This window comes from Neolamprologus multifasciatus, chromosome 6, assembly GCF_963576455.1.
Source record: "Neolamprologus multifasciatus chromosome 6, fNeoMul1.2, whole genome shotgun sequence".
Classification (NCBI taxonomy): Eukaryota; Metazoa; Chordata; class Actinopteri; order Cichliformes; family Cichlidae; genus Neolamprologus; species Neolamprologus multifasciatus.
In genome coordinates this window covers 5,640,966-5,664,720 of record NC_140444.1, presented here as the reverse complement: position 1 = coordinate 5,664,720, position 23,755 = coordinate 5,640,966, and the positions used below count along the sequence as shown (strand labels likewise).

The 23,755-nt window shown below is 42.0% G+C and overlaps 2 protein-coding genes and 2 long non-coding RNA genes across 5 annotated transcripts in view; 3 read left to right on the top strand and 1 right to left on the bottom strand.

The window, feature by feature from the left end:
* The window catches only part of LOC146516243 (uncharacterized), a 72,296-nt gene extending 60,741 nt beyond the window's left edge, over positions 1-11,555 (top strand). The window contains exon 3 of the long non-coding RNA XR_014874748.1: positions 11,483-11,555. This is a non-coding gene — a long non-coding RNA (uncharacterized LOC146516243). The remainder of the gene's footprint in view (positions 1-11,482) is intronic.
* frmpd1a (FERM and PDZ domain containing 1a) overlaps positions 1-23,755 on the top strand; it is a 434,267-nt gene that overhangs the window by 242,095 nt on the left and 168,417 nt on the right. The gene's annotated exons all lie outside the window — the stretch shown is intronic.
* LOC146516241 (uncharacterized) overlaps positions 1-23,755 on the top strand; it is a 220,187-nt gene that overhangs the window by 140,480 nt on the left and 55,952 nt on the right. The gene's annotated exons all lie outside the window — the stretch shown is intronic.
* LOC146516242 (axin-2-like) overlaps positions 1-23,755 on the bottom strand; it is a 100,287-nt gene that overhangs the window by 72,180 nt on the left and 4,352 nt on the right. For both annotated transcript variants that reach the window (XM_085164197.1, XM_085164198.1), the window contains exon 2: positions 8,953-11,581. The gene's annotated coding sequence lies outside the window, so the exon portion shown is untranslated. The remainder of the gene's footprint in view (positions 1-8,952; positions 11,582-23,755) is intronic.

Below are 23,755 nucleotides of genomic sequence, written 5' to 3'. Positions count from 1 at the left end.
ACTGCAGTTTGCATGTATGCATTGCTATTTTCACTCTGGCACTTTTTATTATATTTGTTGCTGGACAGGAAGATACTATTCAACAAACACGTTGTTCAAAGTATACTGACTGCCAAAAATTCATAACTTTTAAAACCTAGATTTAGGGATGGGTATCGTTTAGGTTTTATCCGATACCGGTGCCAAACCGGTACTTTTGTAACGGTGCCGGTGCTTAAACGGTGCTCAAACCGGTGCTTAAAGAATGGAAAACACAAAATTGGTCCTAAAACCTCTCATGTTCAGCTGTTTTTTTGTAAAAAGATAACAATGTTAGCCTTTTCTGCAGCTATGGGGCATATATGGTATCATTCTTGGCTGGAAGCAGTGCTTAAACAATGGAAAAAAACACAAACTTTGTCCAAAAACCTCTCATGTTTAACTGTTTTCCACTTTTTCTTTGGTCATTTTAGCCTTTTTGGCCAGGGTGAAGGGAGTATCTGCCATCAAACAAGAAGACAGCTGCATGTAGCTATGATGGTGTTTGCTGTTCACCTTACATGCATTAATGTAATAACGTGGTTAGCCTACTCAACGTAAATTACACACGAACAACATTAAGCTACTCACACAGAGAAGAACGGCTGCTGCTGCATCATCATCCGTCATCATTTCTGCTACACTGGCAGGGCTAGGGGCCAGGACTCTCCTCTTCAGGTTTTTGGGGGATGTTGCTAATTCCGGGTCCGATAACAGGCAACCCACAAGCAGTAGATGTGCTCGGTGTGAGGTCTCGCAGCAAGCTATCAAATACGGCGCATTTCTCGGCTTTAAAAAAAAACACTATGCGTCGCCAGGTGTTTCATCGGATTTGAGGTGTTACCTCCTTTGACAGTGTCACAGTATCAGCTTAAAGCACTTGTTGCAGGCTGCTGAGTTTGCATATTTTGCTGTGAAGTACAGCCAGACTTTTGACCGCTTCGCCTTGGGCATTTTTAATCTGTAGCTCTGCTCTAAAAGAACGTACGTACCTGGACCCGCCTACTATCCTCGGAAACGTAAAATGATTGGCTAGAATCTAAAGCTATCATTCCAAACCAGTTGGTGGCGGTAATGCACCTTTCAGTTGTTTGCCAACCGCCAATACAAATGTAAGGAAGAAGAAAGTGTATCACAGCTTAGGAAAAAAAGCACCGAAATGTGCGCTGCTTTTCGGTCTGGTTACTACCGTTTATGTCAGAACCGGTACCCGGTACCCATCCCTACCTAGATTAGTATATAACGCACCTACACATTCAGCAATCCAAAATCTGCAAACAAAAGTTGCAACATGGATCTAATAAACATGTTTGAGACATCAACTTCAATGCGAGCCTGTAAGATGACAACGCTAGACTGCGATGCACCTCAGCAGATACTCCAATATATACTTCATATGACATATGATAACAAGGATGTTTCTCTATAGACTTTCTTCTTTGCTGGAATTGCAGACAGTTTTTTGCATGTTTTCCCTCCATCAAGTAATTTTAGTTTTCCTCTTTTTTTTTTATCGTCTCATTGTTTCTACTTATTGTTGAGTTGAAGATTTAGGTTGGAGGAGTCATGTTATTATTTTTATTGTTATCCTAAATTACTGATAGTTTCCCAATCTCTGGTTGCAAGTGGCCAACTTTAAACCTAAGACGTGGTCTGCTGGATTGGTTAGTGTTGTCTCACAGCCAAAGGTTCTCTTTTTGAACCTCTTGGTTACCGGGGACATTTCTGTGTGCGGTGTGAATGTTCTCCCTGTGCCTTATTAGTGATTTTAGTTTGACTGTAGATGTTGAAATAAGAGTAACTGGTTGTCTGTTCCTCTTTGAGACTTTTACATTCCCAAACTTCTCTGATCTGACTCGTGAGGGCCGTGTGATTTGGTTACATGTGATTGATAGTGCTGGCAACATTAGCAAACAGGCCACGACTGTCATCAGATGTTTACTCAAATTTCACTCTGTCCTGACTGATGCACTGAATGATATCACATCAGCCAAGTTCAACACAAGAAAAGTCACAAATACAGAAATCACTTAATAACCAAAACTGTTCACAATTAAGAAGAAGATTAAGAAGAGAATTAAGAGGTCTCAAGAGAAAAGGGTTTTTCTGGGCCACCAAGTTTCCAGCTTCATGTATTTCATGAGAGTGAGTAAATACATTTACTGCTCCATATTTGGTTTGACAGCCCATTAAATCTGGAAGGGCTTCACCTAAAAAAAATCCTTACTGAAACTGTCACGGCTGGGGCAGCAGTCGTGTTGTGGAATGAAAGGAGGGCCCAAAATGCAGGCAGCCGACTGATGATATGAGTGAGAGTTTATTTACAGGTGACAGTGGCAGAAACAGACAAAGAAGCACGAGAAACACTAACGGAAACCTAAACTGGGAAAACGAAAGAGCAACTTGAAATCCTCAGGACACGGGGTGAAAGGCAGAGAGACGCAGACTGACGGAGGATACCAAGAACGCAGACAAACGCAGAGAGACACAGATGAACTCAGACGAGCCAACAACGAACACAGACCGACACCCACTAAATATACACACACAAGGTAATCGGGTAATCACACACAGGAGGGGAGAACAGCTGATCCTAATACACACGATGACTGGAGGACACAAGCTGAACACAATGACAACAGACACAGGCTGTATCCCAATTCGGGGTCTGCAGCCTTAAAGGCCGCATTTTAAGGCCGATTACACAGCGACGCGCCGAAGGCTGTCCCAATTCGAAGGCTGCTCGAAATGCGGCCCTCAAATGCGTCCTTCATTTCCCTGAATTTTAAGGACGTGGCGGTGTAGACTTCGTGGCCCAACATATCCCAGAATGCATAGCGCGGCGGTGGGTGTGGATAATTTTGGCGGAAAAAAACAGCGGATGAGGGGCACCTGAAGAGTAAACTTTAAGTAAGTACTGAATATTATGTCACTTATTTATGTGCAAATGTTTAATAATGTTAACATTCCTGTTGGCCACATGTCGGCAAAGTTATGTGACATTAGTGACGTTTGTACTAACTTGGTTTTAAAGCCTTTACTTTAAAATATACGCCGTTCAATAGCTGAGCTTAATCAGAGAATGATCAAAGCTCATGTAGAAACAAACAAACAAATGAACAAAAGATTTTCTCCTTCATTTCTGTCAAACAAAGCTGTATGAAACGTTTCCAGCTGTTAGTATCATGGTTGCTAGGCAACCTGGGCAGCGCAACGGAGGCTAGACCGTCCCATTTCACAAGCCTCGCACTTCCGGCCTTAGCGGTCTTTGAGTACGCGGCCCTTGAGGATCGTTGAGGCTGCGTACTTTAAGGCTGCAGACCCTGAATTGGGATACAGCCATAGACCTTCAGAATAGAACAGGAAATCCAGAGCACGAGCCTTCAAAGTAAAGCAGGAAACACACAGACTGATTTGCGACACAACACGGGGACGTGAACAGAGCACCGAGGACAGACACAGGTAGGGCTGATAAAACACTAAACTTCAGGTTCAACCCTTAACTAATACAAAATCAGAATAAACACAAGGCACAAAAATCTACCTGACAGATGGTCTGAGACTGGCTCATCACAAACTGTGCTAGTCACACTGTAAATTATACTCCCACTGAAGAAATCTTATTTCAGAATATGTGTCAAAAACATCTTTAGGGATAAACATAGAATAACTAAAAAGTCTGACTTGATGCAAACTCTAGCTGTTGATTAGTCAGAAGATGCTCTGTTTAAGGCTATTGCAGGCTATCTAGATCGTCACACTCCCATTAGCCATGCCTCTGTGGTCCTACCCATTGTTCCTCTATTCTCTAAATCAACATCGCACCTCGATACGTGTGATGAACAGCTGCACATAGATGAGGAAAGCATTATGTCAGTGCAAGTTTGAACGCAGTGCAGTCTGATCTAAGTGCTGGTGGCGGCAGTTGAACTGTGTGCACATATTTGCATGCATGCATACTTACATACTTGTACAAGAATATCAGCCAATACGAGTGGTGCACAAAGCCCCCCCTGTACAAGTCAGAGCAGCTCGATTACATTCTGATATGTACAATGACGTACAAATAAATACACTATCACGATTCATCTTGCCATAAGAAATTTAAAAGGCAAAAAACAAGAAGAAAATGACGCCGGACCGATGCTGAGAAGTCAATGTGAGCATCGGTGAAGGGAAAGGATTTTCAAGGTGGCTGTGTCGTTTATGTCCAGTGGGGACGGCTAGGACAGATGTGGCTTTATGGACTGCTGTTGGTTTGGATATAAGTGTGCGTGCATGTGTGTGTAAAAGAAAGAGGGCATGAAGAAGACACAGACAGAAAGAGAGAGTGCGAGGGAGGGAGGTATGTCAAGCTCGCCAAACTACTCAGCAAGACTGATTTATTTGGCAACTGTTGGATGGTGGTCTGACTACAAGAGGCCACCTACTCCAGTGTCTGACCTGTGACACGCTTCAACTTCTGAAACGAACTCAGCTGTCCTTGCTAAATCTACAGCTGGACAGGAGGGATGAATTCTTGTTGGGGAGAACACACATACACAAATACACCCATAAAACACACACGCACAAGATTACGAGCGCGTGTCCTACCGCCCTTATTCGTCCCTGTATACAAAGAAAAGAGAAAAAAAGTCTTTTAAATCGTTGCAGATTAGTTGCGCTCATCAGTGCGGACTGATTCAGATTGATTGTAGCGTGTTAACAATCTGTCTGCGTTAACTTTATTAGATAGCGACAATTTGTCGACCTTCTCCAGCCTGTCTGAGAATGACCGCCATCACTCCGAGTCGGACCACGACGAAGACGGGTTGCCTCCCGCTAGGCAAAAAGAGACAGACAGATAGAATATCCATTGTTGCTAGTAAAAGCCACACACAGTATAAAAGGTGGGAGTAGTTTGTGTCTGAAGAGTAAGGCTCATGTAAAAGTGCTTTAAGACTTCTATGGGAAGTTTGTGGGAAATTTAATTCCTACTTCTGACCTTTGTAAACAATTTCCTGATGCATTTATAGTCTCAGTCACTCATTTTGGTTCATAGTAAATAAATTGTTCAGCCTTTTCAGTGTCAAAAGAAGGATAATGCGCATTGGCTAAAGTCATGGTGGCTATGTACAGATTTTATACTGTGTATGGCAAAATGCATCAGGGATTAGCTAACTATGAAATAACAGTCAGAAAATTCTACTGGAGTGTTTATGAAACATCTGACCAGTGTTGGTCAAGTTACTTGAAAAAAGTAATCAGTAACTAATTACTGATTACTTCCCCAAAAAAGCAATCCTGTTACTTTACTGATTACTTATTTTCAAAAGTAATTAATTACTTAGTTACTTAGTTACCTTTTAAAAACACGATTTACAACCTGAATAGGTGATAAAGTGATAGATCTTTCAGCCCAATTCTACTTTTTCTACATAATCCATCATACAAACTGTAATCAAATGGAAAAGTCTCTTTTTAAAACTTGTTTTATTAGTTTTAATCTTTTAACTTTATGCATCAAGCAAAGATTAAATTATATGCAACATTCTCTGACTTGAAGAAATTAGTTTAACATTTAAACCTATTTTCTGCACATTCCAGCACATAAAATAAAATATTTTTTGTGTTTACACTCACTCTTTCAAATAGATGCAAGTAAAACACAGCAGAAAATAAATAAAGTCAAAGACTAGCGGTCCTGTTGCTCTATTTTCACCTGTAAAGCAGGAGTAGGGTAGGCGGAGGTTTACCCTGGTGCAGGTGTGCCGCGGTCAGTGGAAGAATCCGCGAGTTTCTCTGTGAATTTCCCATTACGTCGTAGCTACTCGGTGCTTGCTTGGAAGTTTAGGGGGGTTTTTTTCGCTGTAAAAAGAAGTTTTCTTCCCACGCACAACGGACACTAATGTTTTTGTCACTTTTTATGGAATCAAACTCAAAGTAAGGTCAGTACTTCCACGCTTTAAACGCTGCACGCTCATACTCTCTCCCGCACTCGATATATTATCCATTGTTGATCTGCACACAGCTGTTGTCACAAACGTGACTTGCTTACGTCACTGTCATGAGACATTCTCGCAAAAAAAATCACGATTTTAGTAACGCAGTAACGCAGCGTTCCTACGGGAAAGTAACGGTAATCTAATTATCGTTTTTGCAATAGTAATCCCTTACTTTACTCGTTACTTGAAAAAAAGTAATCGGATTACAGTAACACGTTACTCTGCTTCTGACAATTAAAAAAAAACACAATTTGTTTATCTTAAACACACAAAGACATAAGAGGGTTAAGATTAATGTTAAGGAAATCCTATTGACAAGTATGACACAGTTGGTGCAACAGGGTCAGTCTGGTCTCACAGTACAGCACAACTGACACGCCAGACAATACATACAACAGTACAATATAACAAAGCTAGCACTACCTGCAGTTCACTTGGCTGCAGGTACCATTAATAAAGGTTTTTTTTGATGCTATGCAGAAATTCTTCGTTTACTTTTCTTTGTTTGGTAAATTAGATTGTAATTTGCCTGCATTGACATTGTAACGTGTTTAGGCCCTGCCTGTTATTCACCATCTCTTATTCTCGCCTTTTGCTATACAGATGGTTCTGGGCTGTGACCTTGGACACGCACACACCCTAACACACACTCGTGTATCCATCTGCTTGCACTTAGATTGGCTTAACCCTCGTTCTCTCTCTCTCCCTCGCTCTCTCCCTCTCTGTAGTTCTCATCTTTTCCTCCCTTTGTCATCCCTATTGTTGTTTCCATTCCTTTGAAACTTAAAAATATCCCAGCCCGATTGTGTTCTGTACATTGGGTTACCATGGTGATTGCCATGCAGAACAAGCAAAAGGAGTTTGTGTTTGTGTATGCATGCGTTATGTGTGTTCGTGTGCCAGTAGCAGTGCTATCAGCCAAGCACAGAGTCCAAAGCTATTTTCTAAGGAAGCAAAAATAAAAGGAGAAACACCCACCATCCCCTCTCTTTGGTTTTCCTTACCCCCTTTTCCTTCTTCTCATCTCTCTCAGTCTCCATCTTATTTTCTGTCCCTTCTCCCTGCCCTTCATCCTTATCTTTCTCGCCTGGCCCGTTCCCCTTTCTCTTGCCGTTCCATCTTTAACCCCACGTCTCTCTGCACCAGCCCTCAGATGCCCGCCATTGCACTACCGCACCCCATGGCAACAACCAAGAGAGGGAGCGAGGAGGAGAAAGCAGAGACAGATTGACAGGAGACTGCTCAGAAGGTCTTTTGGGAGTTGTACTGTACATGGTGATAGGGACTTAATGGCAAACCTCATCTGGCCGACACATTGCAGCCCTCTGACGACAGCGGCATCGCAACATCAAGGTTTCAGCTTACACCCAGCTAAAACCAGCGGCCTGTGAAACCAGCGCACACCACACCATAGTTTGCAACTGACTTTAACGAGGGATCCCGCTCCGTGCTCGTCTCTGTCTCCTATTTTACGTTTCCATGGCGTCTCTCCTTGAAATATGAGCATCTAACTGTGACTTTATGCACGTGTATATACATACTCGGTGTAGAGTTGCTATTTAAAATTGTGTGTATTCCTGTGTGTCATCAAATTCAGTTGATATTATACTGCCATATGACAATCCATCGTGTTTTGTGTACATGTAATCATGCACATATGTTGTTCTCTCTGTGTGTTTGAGTATGTTTAGAGTTCATTCCCACTGATCAAGGGAGCAATAGGTTCCTTTAATCTAAGGGTGGTCCCCATGTGCATTCTCCACCCTGGGTTGATCAAGGGCAGAGCAGAGGGAGGAGCAGCAGAAAGAGCCTGGTGGGTCTGTTCGACTGACTGAGTCAGCGTGTTAAAAAGTGGATTTCAGCAACCTATTACACATAGCCAGGGATTACCAAAACCACAGCGTGATATTGATTGATAAATTTCTTCCTAGTTTCAGTCTGTTAGGTGATAATGTACATCCCAAGGGAGTTATCAGATAACAAAGTGCTGAAACAGATTCAAGAAGCGAGGCAAAACAGAAGGCCTGATGCTTCTGCCCTATGGTGAAATAAGTAGAGAGACGTCTGGCTTGAGTATTAACAAATACTTTTAGTTGATTAAAGGCTGTGTTTTTGTCGTTTTAGTGATGTACTATGTGAATTATAACTACGTGGCAAGAGTGAAAGATTCAACTCAGTTCAATTCAGTTTTATTCGTATAGCTACAAATCACAACACGGTGCTTTATACTGTAAGGTAAAGACCCTGGAGCCAAGACTGAAGTGAAAAAAGCAGCTCTTTGATTAGCCAGAGACTCTCATGGCTGCCTCACTGGCATGAATACACATATTTACAATCTGACACAAAAGCCACAAAATGACTATAAGCACGTTTTAGTTTGTATGACCAGTTTCTTCATTTTTATAACTATACAGAGGTAAGTCAAGGTTCTCATCATCCAGGTCATCGTAGTCTAAGGCAGCGGTCCCCAACCTTTTTTGCGCCACGGACCGGTTTATGCCCGACAATATTTTCACGGACCGGCCTTTAAGGTGTCGCGGATAAATACAGCAAAATAAAACTAGTACCGGTACCGAAAAAAAGAAAATGTATTCATAACACACGTGAAAAGACCCAGGAAAACCAAGTTAACGATAAAAACGATAACAAAATAACGATGAAAACCGATAAAAAAAAACCCTGAAAACCATACATTTCACACCTGAGCCTCAACTCTCACGGACCGGTACCGGTCCGAGGCCCAGGAGTTGGGGACCGCTGGTCTAAGGAGCTCCACCTTTGACCTTAAAGCTGAAGCAGCTTCTCGGATGAAAGGTGAAAAGTCTTCAACTTACCGAAGTCCAGCTGCTTTTCTTTCCAAGCTCCTTAGACTACACAGAGCTAAATCTTTACAGGTTTAAATTGTAATAAGATGACTACCTATTTCAATCGCAGGGAGGTGTGTGCGCACCTCTTTTTGCCCAGTTCCATGCTAATGACTGCCAGCAAAAGCTTGCCACCTCTTGCCAACTGATTGCAGAATACACATTTTCCCCCAGCGATCAGGATGGTCAACACTGTGAAAACACGTATGCTGCAATAAACCACAAATATTCTTTAAATCTGACTGACTGGTGTGTCTTGTTCACTGGATACCATTCATCTGGTTCAATTCAATTTAGTTCAATCTTATACCAATAATACAGAGACAATCCCAACAATCAAACAGTCAGACGACCTCCTAGGAGCACTTGGCAACACTGAGAAGGAAAGACTCAGGAAGAAACCTGGCCCCTCCCTGAGCCTGGTTCTGTTGTTTAAAACTGCTAAAACTCTACAGCACTGTTAGATGATGTGATGCTAACATAATTATGGTATTCAAGAGAAATGAAAAGAACAGAATTATCCCTGCTTCATCTTTCATATTACCCAGTTAGTCTAAAATTATTAATCGTGGCATTAAAAAAAAAAGCCAGAAAAGAAAAAGAAGGAAACTGTGGTTAATATGTAAAAGGAGAGGGATAGTGTAGCTCTGTGTTATCAGTCCTAGCTTGGCAGTCACATTTAAGAAAGTGGATGGTGTCTGGATTCTGATAAGCTTCTTCCAGGAAGTCCCATGTTTCCTTGCTTAGTAATTACCTCTCATGGAGACTGACCAGGGTGAGAAATAAATCTCATCGTGTGTGGACTGGATAATAGGAGATCTATAGGGATAATGGCTTAGCAGGTGGTAGACACACACACACACACACACACACACACACACACACACACACACACAGACTGAAACTGTTTCTCAGTGAAACTGGTAACAAGCAGAGAAATACAGAGCTGAGACAGGCGCTTACTGCTCAGCTCAGTGATGCAGATTCCTGCAGCCAAATAAAGTCTCCACCCTGCATATGTGTACACATGAAATGCATCCTTATTTTCTAAAGCTTGTAGCACTTTGCAGCCTGATCACTTCTGATAAGGCTGCTCCATATCAACCTCCACCTTCTCAAAGAAACTTGTTTTAATGAAAGTACTTTCCTGAGTTTGGCCGATTTACTGGATTTTCCTTTTGCTCTCATCTCACTCTCTCTCTCTCTCTTGAGCTGGAGCAGCAGTGGCAGCAGCCCATTTTAAGAAGTGCTGACGCCAGGGCACCCAGCATTTCTGTGTGCATTCAAGGAATGAGGAATGTATCTCCAAACAGCTTAGAGAGAGGCTAGGAAGAGGGGGTAGAAGGAGGGAGAAGGAGAGATAGCTAGAATGAGCAGGAGGAAGGTTAGGACAGAGAATTAAATGGAAAAAAAAACGGGTGGTGGAGAGAAAGACAATTTTGTAAAGAAAGAAAAGGCACAGAAGTGAGGAAGCCCTGATGCATTGTACGGCACCTTGACTGTGAATGCACCTCTGCCCTGACAGTAGACTGCTGAATCCTGTTTTTAAATGCTGACATTGAGCTTAATGTCGACAGCGATGTGCATATAAAGTCAGAATGTTATGCAGAAAGAATTTGCAAACAAGCTGAAATCCATATGTGACGGGTTATACATACGATACAAAATATGTCAAATTTATTAGAAAGGGTATAACAAGTGACATGTGGTGACAAAATGATGGGGGCCAGATCAACCCACAGACATTCCCAGACCTCGCTAATCCGCAGCAGATGATGCCTGACACACACGTGTGCTCCATGAGGACAGTGGCTTTGATGAAAACCACCACAGCCACACTACCATGAATATTACTTCCTGTGTGCTGATTTACTGTACGTGACCGATATCACGAGCTGGGGGAAAACCCTCCCTAAATTCGCCTGATTTTGACGCAATCTCAGAAAAATCAAACATCCCCTCGTCAGCCAACTGGCAGGAGCGCTGCCTTTGGTCAGTTAATGCGAAGAGTGACAGACTCTTCCGAAACAGCAACAGGTCAGGCCAAACCGCAGCTCTAGCTTTCTCACGGCTGCTCGATCACCCGCTATAAACACCACATCCTCATCCATCCGTCTATCTGTTCGTTTATCCACACTTGCATCGGCACTTGTCGACCCTCAACGACCTCACAGATTCACATGTTAAAGTGTTGACCTCTTAAACAGTCTTGTTGGGGTAAGCCTGACAGGCCAGAGGATGAAACGGGGGAGCTGTCATTGATTACAGGTGATTGGAAGCAAACGGTTCATGGAAAGGAGACTGTTGTGGAATAACTATGAAATAAAAACACAGACACTTGTTGTGGAAAAAAAAGAGGAAAAAAAAACATTTAAGACCAAAAAAAGAGCCAAATGCTTACACTAAAAAATGCAAACACAAATTTGTGATGAGTTTTAAGTGTGTGGGGGAGTTTGGAGATTGAACAAATGAGAAAGGAGAGCACACTGAACATCACTTGGTGTCTCTCACTGTTAACTGAAGTCCAGTGAGTCTGCTCAGAGAGCGAAGTCCTCCATTCCCCCAGTTCTCCGTTGTCATCCTTTGCCATGTTTGACTCTCCACTCTCCTCTTCAGGCGCTCCTTGGCCGTTATGGGAACACTGGGCACTGCTAGCTAAGCCACCTTGTTGACAGCTCCTTCCCATGGCTCGCCACCATCACCTCGCTTTGTACCCTGAAACGGACAGGAAGAACACATCACCCACGGAGGTAAGCATGGGAACATTTCATCATAGGAGAGCACAGGTGACAACGGTGGTCTGAGACAGGTAGATGTATTCTATTATTCACAGCCCAGCAAGGGCGTCAGATCTCCCCGGTGATCGCTACAGAGGCTGGTGTCAGAGGTGACATCAAACAGACAAGAGCTCGGTGACAGCCACCGACTACGCCGCCGATCAGGCAATTCCCAGGTGCCCCCGCAAAGGTCTCCACTCTGGAGGCACCAGTGGGATCAGGAAAGGCCACCTGGAAACACAGGTCAAAGCTTTGATCCAATCAGAGGAAAAATCCAGAAGGGAGAGGCTTTTATGAATGCGGGCAAGAGGGAAATGGTCGGCTGTCATTTTGTATTTCAGCAGCGTAACATGCAGCCAAAAGGAATCCAGCACCAGCAGTTGCTCCATCATTATTTCATATGCAGCTCACTTTAGATGCTTCTAGACTAAAACACAAGGTGGAAACAAAAAAGGGCCCATGATAATCGTTATTATTAAACCGCATATTTTATGAGGTCCCTCCCGATTAGAAAGTCAATTGCCGGTTATGTATTCACGCAGGCTGTGAAAAGGCACTGAGAGAATGACCCTCAAGCTTGACCTTGCACGCTTTGAACTTTTTCTCCTCAGCCCCCCTCCTGTCTCTGTCTCTCTTTTCTTTCTCCCTCTCGTTCTGCCTGCACTTGGTCCCAGGGAACGAACGCTTTGATTTGGCCCGTCCAGCTGCATAAGTAAACCACATTACATTTTAGGAATGTAAATAACAGAAAGTGCTTTTGTGAAAAATTCATTGGATGCTCCCGGCTGGACCACATAATTATTTAGAGAGCATATGTAAATACCTCTTACGATTATGGAGGAATGCATGCAATTTCCCTTTCAAGGCCCTAACTGGTCATTTGGTCTGGAGATAGGAGGTCACAAAGACAAAGAGGGAAACTATAGAAACACTGTGTGCCATAGCAATAAACCACGGTGATCTGATCAAGAGTTCCAAGTGCTCTTTAGACCCCCAAAGCGAGAGCCAGCGTCTATAACTGGAGTGTCATATATATACTAGGGGTGCAACGATACACAAAATTCACGGTTCGGTTTGATACTTTGGTATTTTTTCGATACAAAAAAATGTTCATGCCTTTTTAATTAGTCATTTATTAAAATTATAAATATATATTTTAACTCAAAAGTACAGTTTTTAAATTTAATGTTGCTGAAACAACAAAATTTAAAAAAAAAATCAATCTGATGGAGAAATCACTCATCTTTGGAAAAGAGAGTTTATTACAGAGAAATGGCTCTTTCCAAAATAAAAGCTATACTATACGCTTCTTCTGGGCTATATTCTCAGCAGCATATTAAACATATCAGGTCCCCATAAGGAGAATCATGTGCTAACGGCTGTCTAAATGACTCGGGTAAAGTTTGTAGCATGCGTGCTTGTTTTTTTTTTTTGCCTGCTTCCACTTGTCTTTGCACTAGGATGATGTCGGAGTAAATGTGCAGTCATATTTCTTTGTGTTCCCACTAGTGCTGTCAGCGTTAATCTCGTTAAAATGACATTAACACCATAACGCGGCAAATCTCCGTTAACGAGCTACCGCGCGTGGGGCTGGACGGCGTCAACACGTTAACAAGCTAACTGCGCTAACGCACTAGTTCCCACAAATTGAGCATTGCGTGGCACATCCGACATACTGTTTTACTTTTGTCCATGACACGCTTACCTTCAGGGTCATACTTCACATGAAAACCAAAATAGTTCCAAACGCCAGATCTGAATGAGGGTGGGGGAGGTTTGGGTAGCGTTGAGGCAGTTGCCATGTTGCAACGAGCTTAGCTTCTGTCTTGCTAGCTTGCGCTGCGCTCAGTGGATCTGCACTCGACAGTGCAGCCTAGGTGGAGTAATCGAACGCAGATCCACTGAGCGCTCAACACAGACAGCATCGTCAGAAGGAAAGTTGATAAATAAATTACAAATTTTGTATTGTTCGATACATATGTGTACCGAACCGAAAGCACTGTATGGAACGGTTCAATATCAATACGAGTATTGTTGCACCCCTAATATATATATATATATATATATATATATATATATATATATATATATATATATAGAGAGAGAGAGAGAGAGAGAGAGAGAGAGAGAGCATCCTGCGAGAGCTCCCGGCTGACACAGCTGCAGACATGCTATGATATCATTGCAACTTAATACCATTCGTCAATGTTATGAGAAATAATTTGTCAGTACTGTCAGCAGAACGCATCGTCATCCCCGCTCACTAGGAACGCATCCACGTCAAGCTGAAAAGCATACATGGTTTGTGGTTGTCAAACACAGTTCTGGCCAAGATAACCCTGATCTTGATAGCATGATATCCTTAGACGAGTATATTCTGATAAGATCAAATGTATACTTTACACCACACAGCACATCTGCCAGATGTCGAGACGGGGATGAGCTCAGATTGGCTGCCATCGCTCATCACTTCCTCCTCGCTAAGATCTGTGCACACAGGCAGGGTTGACTTCCTGTCTGTCTGGAACATTGCTTGTCTGTGCAGAAGAAGGGACATGTCTGTAGACTGACAGGGCGGCTCTTTGGAAGCAAGTATCTATTCTTCTATCGAGAGTAAAATATGCACACACAAAAAAGAAAGAACGCTTTGCTAAATACAGTGACTTTCAAACTTCTAGCTGATTTTCTTCTCATGTCCTTCTCATGTCCTCTACCATATATTCTGCTTTTACGCAGACTAACAATGATGCAGACTCCAAATCCCCCTCGCTTTCCCATGATCAAATGTTACAACACTGACAACCAAGCATCTCCTCAGCAAACACACAACTTCCCCAAAGGTAGGCTGATATGATATGAGTGAATATGTGGATAGCTGTGATCTTTTTCTCTGTCAAACATCAGTGTTTTCTCCCAAGACAAGAGAATGGTGACAAGACAGAAAAAAAACACACTCAAACAATCAACCGTGTCATTGAGGAGGTGATCGAGGAATAATAATTAATGATGGCCATGCAGCAGGACAAAGATGCTCTCCAAAGACCAGCCTGCTTTCCCCCGAGGGACAGAATGGGGCTTCAATTAACTGACAGGCGGACGTATTAGAATTTCTATCATGGGCCTTGGCGAGCTAGTGAGATTCAGGACTACAATGCTTTGAAAACCAGTGTGGTTTCCCCATCAAACGCGTCCTCTAGGTCCTTTGATCTGCTGGGTGGTATGTGTCCTTGGAGATATGCGTCTACTTCCTCAAAGCTCTTTGTTGCCAGCACCTCATTTTCCTGTGCTGAGGTTTAGTGCAACAGCAACAGCAGGCTCTGCCGCATTCATTCTCAGACAACAGAAACGGCACATCCACATCATGACACACCAGGTGATTTTAAGCATGCATGGTGCTTGACACACTGGTGTGTGCGCGTGTGCATAAACATGCAGAATAAATGTCGTCGATGAAGTACGATCATCTGAGGACAGTTTGTACAGAAACTATTTCTATGAGTTTTGAAATTTACAACCACCTTGTCATTAATTAAACCATATCAAAACAAGATCGAATCATTTTTGATAATATTTGATAGCCAAAGTCATCCCTTTAGCTTTCTATACATATAATTCAGTGGAATCTCTTAATAGTGATGTATGTGGACATTTTTTCTCATTTGACACTCAGTTTATCATCTCCAGTCTACAGCCAGTCTTTTGAAGCTCGCTGTGGAGTAAACTGATATCAAGACTTCCTTTTTCAGTTTACTACTAATAATAATAATAATCATAATAATATTCTACTAAAATTGACTTGACTGTTTCCTTGCATGAAATCAAAAAACATGTTTTTGCTATCCTGCAGATTCATATCCATATGCATATATGTGTTAATAGAGTCTATAGTGTTTGACAGCTGGAAGTCTATAAAGAAAGAGTTTCACCAAGAAGAGAAGAAGAAAAAAAGAGAGAGGGATGGCACAAACAAAGATCCTAAAGCGTTTAAAAGTGGATGCTACAAGTGTGTGGTGCACTTTAACTGTCAGAGATAGAGATCTGTTGGATATTGATGTTATCTTTCTATTTCACTGCCAAGACACATTCTCAAAAACTCTCAATAGAAGAATGGCAGCGAACATGGAGACGTGATCTCTGTTACGTCTGCGCTAATTGTTGCAAGGGTGACCTGTAGAAAAACAAGTCTAAAATTTTGACTCACTGGTGAGTTAAATCAAAGGAAATCCCCTCCCAACATGAACACACGTCAGACTGAATGAATGAAGTGAAACAAAATAGGGTTAGTGGAAGCCTGATAATCAGACAGAACTGCTGCATCCACGCCTAAATGCACAAGGTGCATTCACCAACAGAGATGGGCAGTAACGCGTTACTTGTAACTCGTTACTGTAATCTGATTACTTTTTAAAGTAACAAGTAAAGTAAGGGATTACTATCGCAAAAACAGTAATTAGATTACCGTTACTTTCCTGTAGGAACGCTGCGTTACTAAAACTGTGATTTTTTTGCCAGTATGTCTCATGACAGTGACGTAAGCGAGTGCGACGTCTGTGACAACAGCTGTGTGCAGATCAACAATGGATCATATATCGAGTGCGAGAGAGAGTATGAGCGTGCAGCGTTTAAAGCGTGGAAGTACTGACCTTACTTTGAGTTTGATTCCATAAAAAGTGACAAAAACATTAGTGTCCGTTGTGCGTGGGAAGAAAACTTCTTTTTACAGCGAAAAAAACCCCTAAACAAGCGCCGAGTGCGCTACGACGTAATGGGAAACTCACAGAGAAACTCGCGGATTCTTCCATTGACCGCTGCGGCACACCTGCACCAGGGTAAACCTCCGCCTACCCTACTCCTGCTTTACAGGTGAAAATAGAGCAAAAGGACCGCTAGTCTTTGACTTTATTTATTTTCTGCTGTGTTTTACTTGCATCTATTTGAAAGACTGAGTGTAAACACAAAAAATATTTTATTTTATGTGCTGGAATGTGCAGAAAATAGGTTTAAATGTTAAACTAATTTCTTCAAGTCAGAGAATGTTGCATATAATTTAATTTTTACTTGATGCATAAAATTAAAAGATTAAAACTAATAAAACAAGTTAAAAAAAAAGGAGACTTTTCCATTTGATTACATTTTGTATGATGGATTATGCAGAAAAAGTAGAATTGGGCTGAAAGCTATCGCTTTATTACCTATTCGGGTTGTAAATCGTGTTTTTAAAAAGTAACTAAGTAACTAAGTAATTAATTACTTTTGAAAATAAGTAATCAGTAAAGTAACTGGATTACTTTTTGGGGGAAGTAATCAGTAATTAGTTACTGATTACTTTTTTCAAGTAACTTGACCAGCACTGTTCACCAACATATGAAGTTTATCTCAGTGTAACACATAACTCTTGAGAAGTAGTTTCCAGTGTACGAACAGGTTAATAAAAGACATGACTGAGATACCTGTAGGATTAAATGTTGCTTGTCCCACAGTAGTGACAGCTGTTTCAGGTTTACAGGTTGCTTTTTGTCTCTTTTGAATCCCTCAACTTTACAGAAGTCCAGCACTAATCGCAGTACTATGTAGGAGGACTCCTTTGATCCACAATCAGCCTAAATGTTTCACAAGGTTTTGCATTAAGTTGAACTAAACTCAACATTGATCCCAAAGCTGCATTTCTAAGAGGCCAAAGTTATTATGGTGGAAGTTTTATCACAAAAATTCAACATCAAGGGATTTTTCTGCATGAGGCTTTGAAATCTTGAAATTATATAACCCTGTTCTACTTCCTACTCTCCACTAAAACATCAAGCATGGCAAAAAAACCCAACTCGCTACAATCAATCTAAATGTTGGCTGTAGCAAGATAGCTTTTGGGGTAAAAGCCAGGCAGCCCCCTTACTGCTGCCAGAAACCCCCCCACATGTTCACTGACGTCAGCAGCCACTCTCACCGGCCGACTCTCCCTTGAACTGCTCGGTCAGTTTCCTGTTAGGTCCCGACACAATATGCACGAATGCTCCATCTTGCAGCGCTGCTTCCCTGTGAAGTGGTGTTCAGGTTACATTCCTCCCAGCTAAAGCCCTCGGCCCTCCCCAGCCACAGCCGATCTGTAAACTGTTTACACTTCACTTCCCACACCTGGACCGGGGCCAAGGCAAATCTGGAACAAGGCCCACAAGAAAGAACCAACAGATAGGCCCTTAGACTTGAGCAGGAGAGGAAAGATTGTGTCTTGGGCTGGAGTGGAATATTGACTCACCACCAACACCGCCCTGTTCTCTTTTTCTCTCTCCTAGAGTACAAGAGGAAGTTTGATCTGGAAACAGATCCATGTGTTCAACAGTCTGCTGGCCCACAAAACTAAGACATGCTGTTCTCTCATCACATAAATATCTTATTAAGATTTCTGATAACTTTTCCGATCATACAGCAACATCACATGGGACGGACTCCAGTGTTTCCCTGAGTTTTACCGATAGCGTGCTTCTCAACGCTCTGTGCAGATAGATTATATTTATGTATTTATGCACCACCCCTCATATGCCTCCCTTTTTGAAGTGATTAAAAGTCCCTTGAAATCACAGTGGCAAATCCACGACTGATGCACCAGTGCTCTGCTGTACATCACTGCACAAGTCCCAGAGAGGATATCATAGATAACTTGTCTTTGAGTCGTGCTACTTCTGCCATGTCATTTTTTGTGCGCACTACAGCTCGTGTAAATGGAAGCCCAATCCCTGATACAATTTGTAAGTGTGATGTAAGACTGAGACAGAAAGAAATCTTCAGTTCCCCTGTGTTTGTGGGGGAAAATTAGGATTAGGAAAACATTCAATTGAAAGGATGAGTGAAAATCTGTTGAGTATGTATTATGACGTAAGAAAAAACCCCGCAAGAAATTTGTGATTTAACAAAGTGAGGCACTGCTGACACACACTTCGTTGACCCATTATGGTTTTCCTAATTTTCCATTGTATTCCCCCAACAATGAAACAACCCCCTTTGAGCAAGCACTTGGCAACAATAGGAAGGAAAAACTCCCTTTTAACAGGAAAATCAAATTGTGACTGGTTGGGCGTTGGGGGTGGGGGCAGCACAAAAGACATACTATGTAAGAGAGACAGAGATTAATAATAATTAACTACGTGAGACCAAGGAGTAACTAAACACTTGACACACTAAGCAGGAAAGTGCACGAGGGACGGGTAAAAAGGCCATGCTGCTAACAAGTCAACTACTAATTAAGCTAAGTTAGCAAATCCCTAGACACAGTAAATGAATACTGTGAATATAATTAGCAGGTTATTCACCAAAGAGTGTGCTTTGGAGAAAAAACATATGAAAACTATGAAATAAGCCATTATCTAAATTTTTATTTAAGTGGGCTACACTGTGTAAAAGGAACAGGAAGCGATACTATACTGCAGACAGAGCCAACACCAAGTTCATATATAATATATATGCACTGTGACAAAGGTGGATATTCATATTAAACATGGGTTTAATGTGAAGCTTCAAATAACATCAGCTTAAAGCTCAGGCTTCAAACTGCTCTGGTTTTCTACAGGAGCACTGGAGCCCCACCCACCTGCTGTTAAAATCTTTTGTGTAGGAGGGGCAGCCAATCAGAAGACAGTTGGATTAAAAGAAGGAAGAAGACCTAAATTGTCCTATTTCAGACCAAGGATGACACCAAGTCCCATTATTTGTGAAACAAGGATTATTTTTATGCAGTGACTCATGCAAAGCTCCTCTAGCAGAGTCTAATAAAAAAAGGAGTTGATTATTATGTAATATATGCTCTTTAAATACTATGTTACTGTGTTTACTATATTAAGCTATGTTATTAACAGAAAGTCTACAAAAGTGTGCCATGTGAATAACAATTACTATGGCTGATGATTACATTTATTTCTGAAATAATGAGAGGGAGACATGAATTAAATACACTGGGGAATAGAGACCCACATTCTGTGTTATGCTGTGTAATAAAGTTTCACTAGATGAAGAGCAAAAATGTAGCCTTTTACTCAGCAGTGAGGGAGTGGACTGTCTGACAGTCCTGCTACAAAATACTGGCCGCATTTACGGTACAAGACTGGCTTGGACTATTAATTGCCCCTTTGTCCGATTTGCTGTCGTCTATGTATGTGGCAGTGGTAAAGAAAGACGTTTTTAATAGCTGGAGTTAGAGCAAGATGAGCAAGGGAGAATAAAAGCTAAAGTAAATCCATAAAACCAAACCAGTATGTCCTGCAGTCACATGTATATTGAATACCAATCAGAGGCGTGGGGCTTGCCAGCATCGGCGCTGCACTCATTTCCAATGCGCACACTGTAGCTCAATCAGTAGAGCCCTGGCGGATAAAAAGGGATCGCTTGCCTGGCTCTCTGAATATTAGCTAATGCCACATTTGCAAGTCTTCAAGAGCAAAGGGTGAGTGGGTAGAGGGGGAATAAGAGGGAGATGGGAGAGATATGAAGAGATAGAGAAACAGAGGGATGTGAGAAAGGGAAGATAAAGACAGAAATAGCGTGAATGTAAGAGAAACATTTAAAAAAGAAAAACTCTGCTCTGTTTGGGACTGTTGGAAAAAAAAAAGATTATTTCTTGCAATAAATTGAATGGCTTTGTGGAGCACAAGTGATGGAAGTGACGCCTGGATGGGGATTATGCTCTTTTCATCATAAAGCCCCATCTGGTATACTAGCAAGACCACGTCTGTCCAGGCCTCTCGCCCTTTAAAGTGCCGGCTTGGGTTACACATCAATCCAGTCCTGTTGCAGCTGTGCTGGGAAAATAAGACAGAGCGATTCTACACATACATGGCAGAGCACATGCTAACACGCACACAAAGAGATGCTCATCAATTACAAACGTGTGTGTACACATGCAAATAGACAGATGGAGGAACAGGGAGGCACACAGAAAGAAAGATTTCACGCATGCAGACACACACACACACACACACACATATATCCCCCTGCTCCCATGCCCCAGTGCACAAAGTCCCAACAGAAACAATGGCGAAAAAACAAAAAGGACATCTCTGTTTTTGAAGCATGCCTATTTCTAACTTGAAAGAGCCAACCATAATTAAAACCAATGGGCAGCAATGCGAGATAAATGAATAGCAGAGCATTCACCAGACCCCTCCTCATCTTTTAACGAAACCACTGGTCCGGTGTATGGCAGATGTTCCAGCTCCATTTGATGTGTGCGTGTGTACGCCCATGTGTTTGTGTGTACATTTCCATGAGTTTGTGTGTCTGCACTGACTGGCAGGACATTATCGTTTGTCATTTCCTTCTCCTCTGTCTTTGCACATCCATCACGGCTGCGCTTACATACATAAAACTCTCACGAGCTCAATTTTTCTTTTTCCTTTTTTTAAATTTTTTTTTATAAGAACCAGATTTCCCCTCTGCATGTGCAACACATACAGTCACATGACTCAGAACTAGTAAAATAAAATACCTTCTGTTACATTACCAGAAGCCATTTGGACTTGTATTACATCTAAAGAGCTGTGTCTAGGGATCTAATTAATATAATATTATTGAACATTAAATCAAAGTTTGCATGTTTTTTGACGAACCTGTGAGTTGAAATCATTAAATGTTTTATTCAATATATCTGAACAGCATTTAGACTTGTATTGCAGAGAGCTGAAAATGCAAAAGTGATTCACAGCCAATAAAGAAAATAGAGTTAAACTATATAAAACCACCAAATTATCCTTTTTTTCCCCTTTACAACTTCTTTAAAGGAGACGAGATTTAACTGATGGGTCACATTTCTCCCGCAGACGTAAAATGATTCTTTTTAGACGAGATGTCTGCCTTTTAGCCACAAATGATATTAGATGTCACACATTACCTCGGAGGACGTGATTCACTCGTTAGCTACGTAAGACCTTTAATTCTCCTGTCTAAATTGGCTCCGGAGGATGATTCTTCATCTTTAGACCGTGTCATCCTCACATTGGACCTCATCAGCGGAAGAAAGGCCCGCCATCATTATCTCGTGATCTGCCTATTTCTGCTCATTCCTACACCAATGAGGATATGAACAAAGAGGATAACACTACAAATGGATACAGATAAATGGAAGTCAATTTCACTGGAATTAAAACAAGTGTTTGATTCATTTGGAAAGGAAGCGTTAAAGAGGAATTTAATTTGATTTGTTTGGCAGTTTGGTCTCGCCACTGACCATTCTGGATGAGGAAGTTAACGCAGCCTCTCTCTCTGTGCTTTAAAATAATGAACAATGGAGAAAGAGAAACAGAGGGAGATTGGGATGGGTTGGGGGAGCGATGTTATGACTCTATTGAAAATTGTGCTGTTAACAAATTGGTGGGCCTCAGCTGTTTTCCAAGACTTCAGCCTGCAGGTACATTTGTCTGCCTGTTTGCTTGTGTCTCGCTTCATTGTAGTGTTTCTTTCAATGCCGGACTTTCAGTTATATCTGGACAGCCCAAATGACAACGCTGCCGGCAAGAAAGAAGTAGTTGATGGACGAGAAGTGAATAAAAGGAGCCCGAATCGCCGCTCCAGCGCCGCGGCCCCCCTACTTTCCCCTCCTCCTCTGTCAGCCGTTCTGGACAGCCCCGAGGAGATCAAACCTGTTTGTAATCCTGCTCTTCCTCTTCATGTCTGTGTGTTTACAACCTGACCACATTGCTACAGTACACTCCCTCACAGCTCTGTCTGTGCTTCACGTCTCTCTCTATTAAATCAGATGTAGGAAGGTGGGGAAGAAAAGGGATGCATTCATTGTCCTTGGCTGACAGATTTTCAGAAGGACGGTTGCACAGAGCTTGTTTTTCTGCACTGCACTGACAAGTGATAGGCAATTAATTTCCACAACCACTTCCCCCCCATCTTCACTTGGTCATCAGAGAAATTTCTAGCCTGGGGTCTGAGTGAGCCGTGAAGTGTCTGCCGGATGGCTGTCGTCAGATGGTTGGTTCTACTTCTGGTTCACTCTTGGGAAGAATGCAGGCTGACTGGTAGGGAATGACGTTTCCTCTCGAGCAGTCTGAAGGCCTTGTTTCTCTTTTGTCCATGCTCGGGTTCTTTTCAAACACAGTAATTTGCGGAAGGGGACCCCAGCCACAGATCACAGGATCTGGATCTGTGGGGTTGGTGTGCAGGGGGAACGGCCTTTGGGGCGCAGTCCTGGAACTTCTTCAATGGAAACCACATGGCTTTAGATGGGCAACCTCTGGGTGGTCCAATCAGCATCAAGATGACATTTACTGACACATATGTCTCTAGCAATTGACTTCAACCCTGTGAAACATTAGCTTTTTATTCCTCTTTTTTGAGATGTTTCAAAATGTGATTTAGTGGAAGACATTAGCAGTTAATTACATGATGCCATAAATGAATTGCAATCAGGTTGCTTTGGGTTTCCCAAGGGCCTTTGTGGCTTCTTTGACAACTTAATCAAGCCAACTTTTATGGTACTTGAGATCTTCTGAAAAACAGAGTTGTAATAGCCAAAACAAAAATCGAATAAACACTAATAACATTTGAAATAAATCGATAAATCTTTTCAGACAATCCAGAGTTGTTAACATCTCCCCAGGCCTCAAGGTCAGAAAGAAAACAGGACGGTGCAGAGCTCACCACATCTAACCCCAGTCACTAAAACGTTACTAATCTGCATCACAAGAACAGCAATCATCTCACTTCAGTGGCTTTCCGACCAAAGGCCCTCTCGGCCCGCAACAATCTGACATCATTGTCTGCAGACTCTCCAGAACTTTTGTGGTGTGTAATTCCAGAGCAATGGGAAAATCCCTTCCCTCCAACTCGGAAGTGAGCGTGAATAAGCAACATTTCACTGGGTCAGCTGGTTTCATGTGTAACTGACTATTTTTTCAGCAGAGACACACACTAAGATGCTTTAGAGCACAGAGGGAGGCTAATAGTTAAGCTTGGATATTATAAAGCCTAAATGATATTGCATATTTATCTACAGGATTATTCTATTCTAAATGAAAGCATTAACAATGATACTGGGCAACTTTTGATAAAAATATCGATGACATTGTGAAGTTATTTTTGAAGCCGTTGCTGTGTTAATGCTCGAGTTTACAATCTGCAGTTG